General features: G+C 41.1%; 1 long non-coding RNA gene across 1 annotated transcript; it reads left to right on the top strand.

Annotated features, from left to right (window-relative positions):
- Positions 1 to 647: 647 nt before the first annotated feature.
- Positions 648 to 5527, top strand: LOC145428629 (uncharacterized). The gene is made up of 4 exons (XR_013908931.1): positions 648 to 947; positions 1565 to 1631; positions 5190 to 5266; positions 5407 to 5527. It is a non-coding gene; the product is annotated as an uncharacterized LOC145428629 (long non-coding RNA).
- The last annotated feature ends 9182 nt before the right edge of the window (positions 5528 to 14709 follow it).

The raw sequence follows: 14709 nt of genomic DNA, 5'->3' as shown, positions 1-14709 counted from the left end.
ACACTGAGAGCAGGTGAGACAGGACCCAGCACAGTAATCAGAGTAGCTGGTGGCAGTGGTTGGGTGCTGTATCATGTAGCTGCTGTGAGATAAAGCACAGTGTTTGTAATCCAATCCTCCCCAGCACCAGCACATGCTGCTCGAGTCAGTTTGAATCGTGAAAATGAGAGAATGTGAGGATGATAAAGAGAGGAGACATACCTGTGGAGGTGTCAAGAAGTGGACTCCTGTGCTTGGTGTGTGACAGGATGTCTGAGGAGTGGAAAAGTGTACTGATGCTCGTTATCCGTAACAAAGGTGAGAGCTGTAGTAACTAAGGGCTGAAGCTGAAGAGACACCATGAAAGTACCAGAGAGAGTTGTTGAAGAAAAGCACTGCAGACGTGACGATGCTGGATTGTGCTGATGGAGGAGGACAGATGGAGCTTCACTGTGTCTTTGTGGATCAGAGGAAGCAGATGAGATGCTGCCAAGAGAGGAACTGTGGTGCTGCATGAGGAAGTCATGAGAGGGTGGTGAGGTGTGAGTGGACAGATGGGTTCAGATGAGCAGCATACATTGGTCAGGTCTTCTTCCTCTCTCCATCCATGAGGTGTAGAGGCTTCAGATGTTCTGCTCCTGACACTGACCATCTCTCTATTTCCAAAGCAATCTGCATCCTGGCTTTGATGTCATGTAACATCATGCATAAATGAAGATGATAAGGGAACGGGTTTCCATGGCAACTGAACTTCCCATGTCCTCCAAACTTCACACCTTCATCTCTACATTTACCCCAGTTCTCTTTTTATGTACTTCCCAAAGTGACCTTCGGTGCAGGCACACCACAGAGGTTTACAGTGTCTACGTCTCCGTAGCCCAGACTCACTCGAGATGTCAGCTATGCACTGGGAGGCCAGGCGACGGCAGACTGCTCTGGACCGCAGGATGGCCCGAGACAAGCAGCCGGTGAGCAAGCAGCTATCTGCTTTCTAATAAGGAACCAGACATAAATGTTCACTTATGAAACTTTCAGTGTTTTTAAATATGAAATGACATCAAGTGTAACCAGAATCTGAACATTTTTCATTACGTTGGCAACATCTCCAGATTGTATATACTCGGGAAACTAATTAGATCCTATCACAAACCATCCATCCTCTTCCACTTATCATCAGGGTCACAGGAGGGCTGCAGCCTTTCCCAGCTACCACAGAGCGAGAGGCACAGACGACCATTCACACCCACAATTTACAATCACCAATGGACCTAAACCCACTAACTGCATGTCTTTCACCATACAGGTCTTTCATTAAGTTTCAGTGCTCGTAATACTTTGTCCTGCTGACTGATCCATGCCAATCCAAGTTTGTCAAGGCTTCAAGTCAGGAGCTGTCACACTTTTAGTTGGAAGTTAGAGAACTTCAAATCATTTCTCCAACTCTCTGGCTCATCCATTACCCTCCCTGTAACACATTGTTCTGATGATCTGAGCACTGAAGGCAGACTTTCCTCAAACCGTGACATATTCTTTAAACTGCAGATGAGTTCAGAGTTGGCTATTGTGTCCATCTTTCTCTTCACAGTTGGTGCACATGAGAAGCTGTGCTGACACCAATGCAACCAAATCAAATGCAACACAAGAAGAACGAGGTAGGACCAGGCTTTTAACTATCACAATCCTCGAAGTACAGCTCGGGGGGTTGGTGGGGTGGGGCAGCGATCCTCTATATTATCTACTTCCACTTATTGATCACCCAAACACCCAGATTGAGTTTTAGTTCATTTGAAAGCCTGATGCTTAGTCTTGTCCAGCCAAGCTGGAAAACTGAAAAAAACAGTTTTATTTGTTATCATCTCTAAGCCTAATCCTTACTCTGAGTTTTTGTCTGATTTCTCAGACTTCTTATCTGATTTATTGCTCATGGAACAAAACACTGGGAGAAAAACATGTAAACAGGAAGGTGAGACGAGACAACACGGAGACAGAAATATAACTAAACATAGCAGCCATAACCAAGTTTAACTCAATACTAACTAATAGAAAACTAAAACATTATAACACAGAAAAAAACACCATAAACTCAAAAGCTGGGTCAAATGACCCAGAACCACGACAGTTATTAGACTCAATTGGTTTCTCTCAAAATGTAAAAGAACCCACCCACCACTTTAATCACACTCTAGATCTTGTTTTAACATATGGCATAGAAACTGAACATTTAACAGTGTTTCCTGAAAACCCTCTCCTGTCTGATCATTTCCTGATAACATTTACAATAATTGATTACACAGCAGTGGAGAGTAGACTTTATCACAGTAGATGTCTTTCTGAAAGCGCTGTAACTAAGTTTAAGAATATAATCCACCCACTGTTATCATCTTCAATGCCCTGTACCAACACAGAGCAGAGCAGCTACCTGAACGCTACCCCAACAGAGGTCGATTATCTTGTTAATAATTTCACCTCCTCACTACGTACGACTCTGGATACTGTAGCTCCTGTGAAAACTAAGGCCTCAAATCAGAAGTACCTGACTCCGTGGTATAATTCTCAAACACGTAGCCTAAAGCAGATGACTCGTAATCTGGAGAGGAAATGGCGTGTTACAAATTTAGAGGATCATCATTTAGCCTGGAGAAATAGTTTGCTGCTTTATAAGAAAGCCCTCCGCAAAGCCAGAACATCTTACTATTCATCACTGATTGAAGAAAATAAGAACAACCCTAGGTTTCTCTTCAGCTCTGTAGCCAGGCTGACAAACGGTCAGAGCTCTGTTGAGCCAACCATCCCTTTAACGTTAACTAGTAATGACTTCATGAACTTCTTCACAAATAACATTTTTATCATTAGAGAAAAAATTACCAGTAATCATCCCACAGATGTAATATTATCTACAGCTACTCTTAGTACCATTGATGTTAAGTTAGACTCTTTTTCTCTAATTGATCTTTCTGAGTTAACTTCAATAATTACTTCCTCCAAACCATCAACGTGTCTTTTAGACCCCATTCCTACAAAACTGCTCAAAGAAGTCCTGCCATTAATTAATGCTTCGATCTTAAATATGATCAACCTATCTCTAATGATCAGCTATGTACCACAGGCCTTCAAGCTGGCTGTAGTTAAACCTTTACTCAAAAAGCATCTCTAGACCCAGCAGTCTTAGCTAATTATAGGCCAATCTCCAACCTTCCTTTCATATCAAACATCCTTGAAAGAGTAGTTGTCAAACAGCTAACAGATCATCTGCAGAGGTTTATTTGAAGAGTTTCAGTCAGGTTTCAGAGCTCATCACAGCACAGAAACAGCTTTAGTGAAGGTTACAAATGATCTTCTTATGGCCTCTGACAGTGGACTCATCTCTGTGCTTGTCCTGCTAGACCTTAGTGCAGCGTTCGATACTGTCGACCATAATATCCTATTAGAGCAATTAGAACATGCTGTAGGTATTACAGGTACTGCACTGCAGTGGTTTGTATCATATCTATCTAATAGACTCCAGTTTGTGCATGTAAATGGAGAGTCCTCTTCACACACTGAGGTTAATTATGGAGTTCCACAGGGTTCAGTGCTAGGACCAATTCTGTTTACATTATACATGCTTCCCTTAGGCAGTATCATTAGAAGACATAGCATACATTTTCACTGCTATGCAGATGACACCCAGCTCTATCTGTCCATGAAGCCAGATAACACACACCAATGAGTTAAACTGCAGGAATGTCTTAAAGACATAAAGACCTGGATGGCCGCTAACTTTCTGCTTCTTAATTCAGATCAAACTGAGGTTATTGTACTCGGCCCTGAAAATCTTAGAAATATGATATCTAACCAGATTCTTACTCTGGATGGCATTACCTTGGCCTCCAGTAACGCTGTGAGGAACCTTGGAGTCATTTTTGACCAGGACATGTCCTTCAACGCACATATTAAACAAATATGTAAGACTGCTTTCTTCCATTTGTGCAACATCTCTAAAGTTAGAAATATCCTGTCTCAGAGTGACGCTGAAAAACTAGTTCATGCATTTATTACTTCCAGGCTGGACGACTGTAATTCATTATTATCAGGAAGTCCTAAAAACTCCCTGAAAAGCCTTCAGCTGATCCAAAATGCTGCAGCAAGAGTCCTGACAGGGACTAGAAAGAGAGAGCAGATTTCTCCTGTTTTGGCTTCCTGTTAAATCCAGAATTCAAAATCCTGCTCCTCACATACAAGGTCTTAAATAATCAGGCCCATCTTATCTTAATGACCTTGTAGTACCATATCACCCTATTAGAGCACTTCGCTCTCGCTCTGCAGGCCTACTTGTTGTTCCTAGAGTATTTAAAAGTAGAATGGGAGGGAGAGCCTTCAGTTTTCAGGCCCCTCTTCTGTGGAACCAGTTAAAGGGAGTTTTTCCTTCCCACTGTCGCCAAAGTGCTGCTCATAGGGGGTCATTTGATTGCTGGGTTCTTCACTGTATGTATTATTGTAGGGTCTACTGTACAACATAAAGCACCTTGAGGCGACTGTTGTTGTGATTTGGCGCTGTGTAAATAAAACTGAATTGAATTATCTGGCATCTGAATGATTTATGACAGGCCACACACAGGCTGCTCTACACTCTCACATATCAGAACCCATTGATGTAATGCTTTCTTGGCAGTGGATAACAAAGGATTCATCATTCACTGCCTCATTCTCTCCCTTGTCAGCCATTCGTTTGGCTGAGATCATTCTAAGGGCAGCAGCAGCAAGTTAGCCATGTGGTCAGCTAGAAGCACACATCATTTTTTCAGAAGGTTCACTGTCCCTACAGCATCTCCCTCACCGATGCCACAGCTACAGGTTACACACAGAACAAATCAAATCATTTAGTGAACACACCTTAAATATCAGCGTAACAGCTCTGTCCATTCAGTTTGATTGATTTGGCTCTCGTGCAAATCACTCACATTAGTGATGAGTGGGATCAGTCTTAAGGTGGTAATCAGGTCTCCTGCTCCTTGTGGTCTGACCTTGTTTCCTTGTGTTAGAGCTCTCAACAAGCTTGTGTTTCAGTTCAGTTTATGTTTTCATATGGCACCAGCGCATAACAACAGTTTCCTCGAAGAGGATTACGCTGCAAAGTAATCTGAAGAAGACCTCTGCTAGGCTTAGGGAGGGGCAGCCTAATGGGATGAGAGGTAAACAAGAGAGGTAACATTTCCATGTGCTGTTTGTAGCCGGAAGTCAGCATCACTGTGAAGGTGACCTGAAGATGGATGACCATCACAACCCCAAGATTCCCAACAGGTTCTCAGTAGGTATCATTGAATTCCTGTGATAAGGCTTGGCCTGTCATTGTAGACTGGCTATGACTCATTTTCATTATGTTTATCAGTCGTCTTAGTAACGGCCCATCTATTACAAATATTGATCTATTATCCATTTATCTTCCAGTCTCTGCAGTACACCCAGCAGTGGTGAGGAAAGGGAAAGCCTCAACTCTCATGACTATTGCAGCATGTGTGGAAGCAGCTGTTTCTGCATCTATCAGATAATAAATGAAAACGACTCCGTCCATGTGTCTGTTACTGGAGTTACAGAAGGACCCTCAGACAGTTTGACACATATGCACACTGTACAGCGAAGGCAGCAAAACTCTGATGAAGCTTCAGTGCTTGGTCTCTCTCACATACACATGCTCAAACACACAAACAGGTGTGGGTGTCTGACAATGCATGTGTAACACACTGAACACAAAAAGGAGAGATCAGGGTCATTATTACCATCACAGTGATTTATTCAAACAGCCTTGGCACAGGGCAACTGTGTGCTTTGCAAAGGGAGGAGAGAGAAATTTAAGGCATGAAACACAGATGCACATAAAATCATGAGAAACTCTAACAATGCAGGTTATTAAGAAGCTGCCTTCTTGTGTAAACTGGTCCTCCCACCTTAACTTTGCTCTTTGTTTAGCCTTTTCTGTGCTGACTCTCTCTAGTGTCTCCAGTCCTTCCCATATTTTCCAGTTCTGCCTTCTATCCAGCAGGGGGCGTAACAAACACTTTGTTACTGTGCTTACAGTTTTTTCTGATTGCTTAAGCCCTTTTTTTGTAACTATTGGCTAATTTTGCAAAACTCTTCACACAAATAAGAAAACCTGTCACCCAATCATCAAAACATTGTAGTTCTCTTGCAAAAGCAAACACAGCTGGATTAACTCTTCACACCTCCTCAGCATCTGTACACCTGAAGAGAAAAGAAAGGCTCCAACAGCTCAAATCTACAAAGGATTCATGAAGTTTCATCCAACAATAACATGTTTGCCTTCCACACTTCTATTATTCATGATCACAAACACAAAGAACTTGTGCAGCCCTGATATCAGCCCTAATATATGAGTGTGTTTGCCCAAAGACTGAAACAGCATCAACATGACAGCTGTAAGAAATCTTCTCTCAGCCTTGTTTGGCAGAAGATCCCTGCAACAAAGATTGTAGCTGAAAGATGACGTGTGTAAAGTTTGCTCTGTGGGAGGGTCGAGGCTGTTTTTAGACCTTTGATAGTTTCCAATCCAGTTCTGAGAGACAGGAATAAAAACATCATTAAGATCAGATCATGGAGCTGTTTGCTGCCTTGTTTCTATCTTCACATTACAAGACTTTACTACAATAAAGATGCTGACATGTATCTGTAGGAACAACATCATTGAATCTGTAACAACTGGAGCCAAACCAGTGGCTCTGCTGGGATCACTGGTGAGCCAACACTTCCTTGTTGATGCAGATTTCAGGGCTTCCTTTTGCTCCTCCGTTATAACTGTTCTCTCTCCTCAACACATGATGACACAAAGGAATCAGCAGTGACAAAGATGATGCTGAAGAGAAGCACACACTTCACACATATAACAGAGCAGTGCAGTTACACACACCTCTGCTCGACATCAGGCCTCAAACAAAGACACAAAACACTAACTTGACTCTAAACAGAAGAAACGAGCAGCTGTTTCTGTTCTGTGCTTATTTATATTTGACACACATGCTTCTCTTTGTGCAAACACACATCGCACTATAAGGGTAACCTCGCACACAATGATTGGACAGCACAGTGATGATGCTGGGAGATCCTATACGCAGCAACACAGAAACACTGAGAACTTTAAACATTGATTATATTGAGATCAGCAGCCGACCCAGTCTAGATAAAGGCCAGCAGCTGGGACCGCTGCTGCACCAAAAACAGGTTTCAGTGTTTCCATGTGTGTGTTTGTGTGTGTTTGTGTGTGTGTCTTTACTTATACTGGTCAATAGACTTTAGTCAACACATTATTGAAAGGTGTTACACATGAAATAAAAACAGTGTTTATTCCTCTGAAGCAGCTGCATTATAACCAATCTGCTCCTTTGTGGCCGTTTAAAACAGCCACAAATAACTGTTGTTATATTTGTTGCAGCTTCTGCTCCTCTTGGACAGACGACTCTTGAAAAGACGTTTTTGAATTTCAACTTTTAACTGGATAAATATCGGATATATAAACGTCTGCAGCAAACTGATTCCAGCGTCTACCTCATGATAGGAATGTTTTTGTGGCTCAAGATGACCTGATATCTTTCATAATGGAGACGTTTGACACATGTTTCACATATTATAGACCAACAACTGATTCACAGTGGGGTTAAAAAGCACCTCTGTGATCAGTCTGGGTCATCCTTCACCACTGCAGGTCAGCTTAAAACACACAAACGAGTCCACACAGGAGAGAAACCACACAAGTGCAGACACTGTGAGAGAAGCTTCTCACATTCACATAATCGTAACAGGCATGAACGTGCACACATGGAAGGAAACTACAGCTGTGACCAGTGTGACAAGAGCTTCAGGAATCTCAGTTCATACTCTGCACACAAACGATCCCACGTTACTAATAAACTGTTTCACTGTTACCAATGTGCCCAAACATTCACCTCATTGTCTGCTCTGTGCAAACATCAGCGCGATCACTCAGGGCTGAAATCACTCCCATCACTGGATCACAGTGAATCTGAAGACACAGAAAGATCCTCTGGTTTCTGTGTCAGACTCAAAAAGCTTGAGATCAGGCTCCACAGAGTTCAGATAGAATCTCCTGTAAAAATCTGATGAGGCAGCTGTGAATCAAACTCTTCCCCTAGTTCCATTTTAAGCTTTCAAAACTGTCCTACTGTAGTGTTCATGTCGAGTGGTTAGCTTTCTATTCATCAGTTGGTTGAAAACTCTGTTTCCTATTATAAAGTTTTTGTTTTAATGTATTTTGATCCACATAAATGTTTTATTGTTCGGGTTCTTTATGTTATTGAATCTTGGAAATGTTAAATAAAAAATTCAAATGTTAAATAAAGAAAGATTTTAATGACAAAGCTTTGAGCCATGATGTCATTTCCTGTGTTTCAGAGTAAAAAATGAAGTGACAAATGGAAACATGTTTACAGTCACAGTTAGATGAACTGTTTTCAGTGTGTTACAAAATTAATATATTATTAGTGCTTATTTAGTGAATATTGTAACTTGTTTAAACAGGTACATGGAGTTGTTTGCAGTAAAAGTTATTTTTGAACACAGTCAATATTCCTTCTCCTCTACCTGACATCCTTGGAGCATTAAGAAATGAGCCGTCAGAGGGTAACAGTCCAGAAATAATGCTAGACTCACCAACTCTCATCTGTGTCTCAGTCACAAAAAGGAGATCCAATCCATTGGAGGAAAAATAATTTATAATGAAGCTTTATTTGCTAAGGACCACGCATTTGTTAGAGCCATCTTCATTGGAGCTGGAGCCTGGGTAGAAGTTGTCGGTGAAGCCCAAGTTAATGGGACCAAATTCAAAAAGTTTATTCCATGACTCCCACAATGCAAAAAACAGTGGTGAGCAGGGTTATGGACACCCAAGCCCACAACAGTAACCAGACAGGAGATAACAGGATCCAGGAGACGCCTTGGGATGTGGCGGAACGGACCATAACCAGCTGGAGCGGCCGCTGAAGAAAAGATAAGTCAAGCTTTAAACTTCACCAGCCGACCGGCACGTTTACCCCGGTGTCTGTGGCGGTGTGTCGGAGCAGGTGGTGGCACTTTATGTAGCAAGTAATCAGGAACATCAGCCAGGAGCAGAGGATACCCTGTTTGTTTCTTCTGATTAGAGCTCTGAAAGCTGATGGCAAAAAACTGAAGATCCAAAGGGTTTTGGTGTTCCCCAGTTTTGAGTTGATTTCAGTGACAAGAATCATCAGAAACAGAACAAACAGTAAGAAAACTGACAGAGGTAAACAGCAAGCACACACACTGGAGCCATCTTACCCCTTAGTTTAATTATGTAAATTACAATTATGTAATCTGATCATCTACAAACTGAAATAATCTCAACATAAGCTGACGGAAGAAGAAGAAATTGAGGAAGAAGTTCAGGCCGTGTACTGAAAACATCTTTTTACTTGTTATCATAAGACATTTGGTGTGACGACTTCTACTACTCAGTTTTTGGTTTTGCTGAAGTAAAGTTTACACTCTGAGGAGTCACAGTGTTGATATTGGACACAAAGAGAAAAGTTCCTGTAATGTAAAATGTAAAAGTTAAAACTAGAATTTTAAAATGGAACCTAAATCTGATTGGTAGCCAGTGCACCGACTTTAAAACAGGGTCATATGAGCTCCCTTGTTCGAGCGGGTCAGTAGCCTTGCTGTCAGTTTTGAACAACCTGTAGACGAGCTAGCCCTTTCTTGTTTAGACAAGTAAACAGGCTGTTACAGTAGTCAAGTCTTGTAGAGACAAAAGCATGTATTATCATCTCAAGTTCACTTGTTGACACGATGGATCTGAGTTTAGAAATGTTCCTCAAGTGAAAAAAGCAGGTTCTTACTGTCTGATTTAAATGTCCCTCCAAAGAAAAAGCTTCATCGAAAATAACACCCAGGTTTCTAAGGTTATGTTTCTGTGAGGAACCTCAGTCACCCAGTCGCCGTTTAATATCAGGCACTGTCTGCTGCAATAATCAAAGTTTCTGCCGGGTTTATCTGTAAGCAATTATTGTTCAACCATTGTTTAATGTTGGTTAAACAGTCAATCAGATTGGAGAGCTTATGAGCTTCAGCAGGCTTAAAAGAATAATATAGCTGAATATTGTCAGCAAAGAAATGATAAGATACTTCAGGAAACTGCTGTATTATCTGGCTTAAAGGAAAATTGTATATTAAAAACAGAATAGGTCCCAGCACAGAGCCCTGAGGAACTCCACACAACAACTCTGTAGATTCCGACGTGATCTGGTTTGCAGACACACTAAAACTCCTTTCAGATATATCAAAAGAAAACCAGTGAACAGAGCAGACATCCAACCAGGTCTCTCAGTCTGTTTATCAGGATGGTATGGTTGACTGTATCAAAGGCTGAGGTAAGGTCTAACAAGACTAGGACTGTGTATTCTCCAGAGTCTGCTGACATCATAATATCATTAGTAACTTTCAGTAGTGCTGTCTCAGTGGAATGCAATTTACAGAACCCAGACTGAAAACGCTCATTGAAGTTATAGTTCTCCAAGTATGCTGTGAGGTGGACAGCTACTGCCTTCTCAAGGAGTTTTGACATAAATGGGAGTTTGGAGATTACATTTTAAAGTAGTGTTGGATCCAGGTTGGGTTTTTTGAGTCTTGGTTCCACAATGGCATGTTTAAAAAAGCTGGGGAACACCCCAGTCTGAAGAGAAACATTAAAAAGGTTCCCAACCCAAGGACCAATGGTGTCAAAAGCATTGATGAAGAGCTTAGTGGGGACAATGTCTTAGGGGCTTGTAGGTGGCTTCATTTTGTCCACCAGGGCTGCTATTTCAATATATATTTTGCAGTTGTAAAAGTTGACCAGGAGTACAAAGGGAGTGCCTGACTCGGAGAACAAGAAAGCTTTGGGGAGATTTCAGCATTGATTTCTTTAATCATGTCAACAAAAAATTGTTTACTACTATCTACTTTAAAGTGTACATCTAAAGGTACCACATCTGGGGAGACAATATCACTAATTTTGTCAAAAAGAAACTTGGGATTTCTCTTGTTTTTTGATATGAGTCTAGAAAAATATTTGATCTAACAGTTTTCATTTGTCATTTAAGGAGTTTGCTTTTCTTCCATAGTCGTCCCGTTTTGCGGCATATTCTCCTTAAGTTTAAGATAGACTCTTTTATCCAAGGGCATGTCTTCTTTTGTAAAGCCGAGCTTGTTTTAATAGCTGTAAACAGCTTTTACAGCTTTGATATTCTTTGACACTAGATATCAGGTGAAGGGATTAAATGTAAAGGTTTCTGTGTCCCATTTACACTAACCAGTATGTGAGATAGTCAGACTCAAATGTCAAGGAAGGTGGTGGGAAGCAGACTACGCAGACATTTCAGGTTTCCAAAGGTGAGCAATTTATTTACAGTGAACTTAATTTAATGTGAAACTTCCCCCAAATCAACTGTATTAACAAAACTCAACAGCCCATGGCTCTGGTAACACAGCTCACCTCTCCTCTCTCTTGGATCTGGTAGAGACTGGCTTTAAATAGGGCCATCAATTTCCATCCAATTGCCCCGCCAGTACCACTCACTCAAACTGAGGCATCTAAAACTCTACACAGATGATCTAAAACACAAAACCTCTTCACACTTCTAACATGCACATTTACACAACTAAATGGCAGTATTGATGAAAAGAAACACATTCAACAAATCCATTTAAACCTTAACACAAACAAAAGGAAGCATCTCTATGGACAAACAAACCCCTCCACTTGGTTTGACCTGCTGATGTCATGTGTGTCAATAAAGATCTAACAGAATCAATCATGGCATCGTTAATGATAAAATGTTCTCAAATATTTGCAGTGATTTAAGTTAAAAATAAATACATTAAGGAGGCATCCTTGTCAGATGCCCTGGGGCGCACTTGCATAAGCGAGGCTGCCATATCGCACCATCGGCCCTTCTGGCCAACACCGGTAGGTGAAGCGTCTCGCCCAAGGACACAACAACCGATACTGTCCGAGCCGGGGCTCCAACCGGCAACCTTCCGATTACAAGACGAGCTGCCAACTCTTGAGCCACGATCGCCTCGTGTTTAATTTGGCCACCAGAGGGGAGTAAAACATAATTACAAGATATTCTGCTACTGGGCATATATCTATATTGGTCATTTCATCAAGTCCCATCTAGTATATAATGTTAAAAAATGTAAATAAGATGGAATTCACAGCTGGAAATTGTAAATTATTTCTGAGCAGTAGAATATTAAAATTATCTATATAAATTAAGAAGCTGTAATTTGAAAATGCTGAGAATTTTGACTTAGACTTTTTGACCACATGAGAACTAAAATGAACAAGAAATATATAATTATTACAACTAAAACGTAAAAATGATTCATGATGTATCATGATTTTGCCTCTATATGATCTTATGACCTGTACACTAAATTTGGATTTGACCTAGCTAGTAACAGGAAATTTGCAACACTGAAAGCATGGTTACATGTTTTAAGCTGCTGCCCCAGTTATGAGTTTAAATAAATCGTTAATCATGATCTTTTCCCTCTCAGCACTTTCACTTGGCCTTGGGCTGTTTTGACTGAGCTACACAGTATGTTTCAAATGTTGTAAATAACCAAAGTCTTGAACTGGGAGTGATTTGGTTGTATTATTGGTTTGTTTGTTGGTGATATATTTCCATGTAGATGAATGAAGACAGATTCATTCTTACCTTTTCCAAATGACTGTGAGGTCCAGCACGTCTGTGCTTTTCTGCCTCTTCCTGCGATCACCCCAGTGATTTTCCCTCGGTCTGAAATCTCACCTAATCTTGTGTAATTGTGAGTCATCTGGCAGCTAACCACTCTTACTAGACTGGATCACATCATCTCAACAAGAACTGAGACTTGTTAAGTAGTTAAGTTTCATGCAGATCGTATACAGGGAGTGCAGAATTATTAGGCAAATGAGTATTTTGTCCACATCATCCTCTTCATGCATGTTGTCTGACTCCAAGCTGTATAGGCTCGAAAGCCTACTACCAATTAAGCATATTAGGTGATGTGCATCTCTGTAATGAGAAGGGGTGTGGTCTAATGACATCAACACCCTATATCAGGTGTGCATAATTATTAGGCAACGTCCTTTCCTTTGGCAAAATGGGTCAAAAGAAGGACTTGACAGGCTCAGAAAAGTCAAAAACAGTGAGATATCTTGCAGAGGGATGCAGCAGTCTCAAAATTGCAAAGCTTCTGAAGCGTGATCATCGAACAATCAAGCGTTTCATTCAAAATAGTCAACAGGGTCGCAAGAAGCGTGTGGAAAAACCAAGGCGCCAAATAACTGCCCATGAACTGAGAAAAGTCAAGCGTGCAGCTGCCAAGATGCCACTTGCCACCAGTTTGGCCATATTTCAGAGCTGCAACATCACTGGAGTGCCCAAAAGCACAAGGTGTGCAATACTCAGAGACATGGCCAAGGTAAGAAAGGCTGAAAGACGACCACCACTGAACAAGACACACAAGCTGAAACGTCAAGACTGGGCCAAGAAATATCTCAAGACTGGTTTTTCTAAGGTTTTATGGACTGATGAAATGAGAGTGAGTCTTGATGGGCCAGATGGATGGGCCCGTGGCTGGATTGGTAAAGGGCAGAGAGCTCCAGTCCGACTCAGACGCCAGCAAGGTGGAGGTGGAGTACTGGTTTGGGCTGGTATCATCAAAGATGAGCTTGTGGGGCCTTTTCGGGTTGAGGATGGAGTCAAGCTCAACTCCCAGTCCTACTGCCAGTTTCTGGAAGACACCTTCTTCAAGCAGTGGTACAGGAAGAAGTCTGCATCCTTCAAGAAAAACATGATTTTCATGCAGGACAATGCTCCATCACACGCGTCCAAGTACTCCACAGCGTGGCTGGCAAGAAAGGATATAAAAGAAGAAAAACTAATGACATGGCCTCCTTGTTCACCTGATCTGAACCCCATTGAGAACCTGTGGTCCATCATCTGATGTGAGATTTACAAGGAGGGAAAACAGTACACCTCTCTGAACAGTGTCTGGGAGGCTGTGGTTGCTGCTGCACGCAATGTTGATGGTGAACAGATCAAAACACTGACAGAATCCATGGATGGCAGGCTTTTGAGTGTCCTTGCAAAGAAAGGTGGCTATATTGGTCGCTGATTTGTTTTTGTTTTGTTTTTGAATGTCAGAAATGTATATTTGTGAATGTGGAGATGTTATATTGGTGTCACTGGTAAAAATAAATCATTGAAATGGGTATATATTTGTTTTTTGTTAAGTTGCCTAATAATTATGCACAGTAATAGTCACCTGCACACACAGATATCCCCCTAAAATAGCTAAAACTAAAAACTAAAAACTACTTCCAAAAACATTCAGCTTTGATATTAATGAGTTTTTTGGGTTCATTGAGAACATGGTTGTTGTTCAATAATAAAATTATTCCTAAAAAAATACAACTTGCCTAATAATTCTGCACTCCCTGTATGATTTAATTATGTTCATTTCAGAAACATGTTTTCTTCAAACTCCTGTAAATGTAACAGGCATCCAGTTTCTCTTTTTTGAGTGAGTGATTAAGAACAAACAGATGTTTCTATATGGAAACACTCTGATTGTTCTTCAGTCCATCGTCTGATTAACCTGACGTTCATATTTCTGAGTGGAACTAAATGATTCCTCCATCATTTCTGTTCTCTCTGTATTCAAGTGCACCAT

This window comes from Astatotilapia calliptera, chromosome 4 (assembly GCF_964374335.1).
Source record: "Astatotilapia calliptera chromosome 4, fAstCal68.1, whole genome shotgun sequence".
In the NCBI taxonomy this organism is placed as follows: Eukaryota; Metazoa; Chordata; class Actinopteri; order Cichliformes; family Cichlidae; genus Astatotilapia; species Astatotilapia calliptera.
The sequence above is the reverse complement of the archived record's forward strand: the minus strand, read 5'-3'. Positions and strand labels throughout refer to the sequence as shown.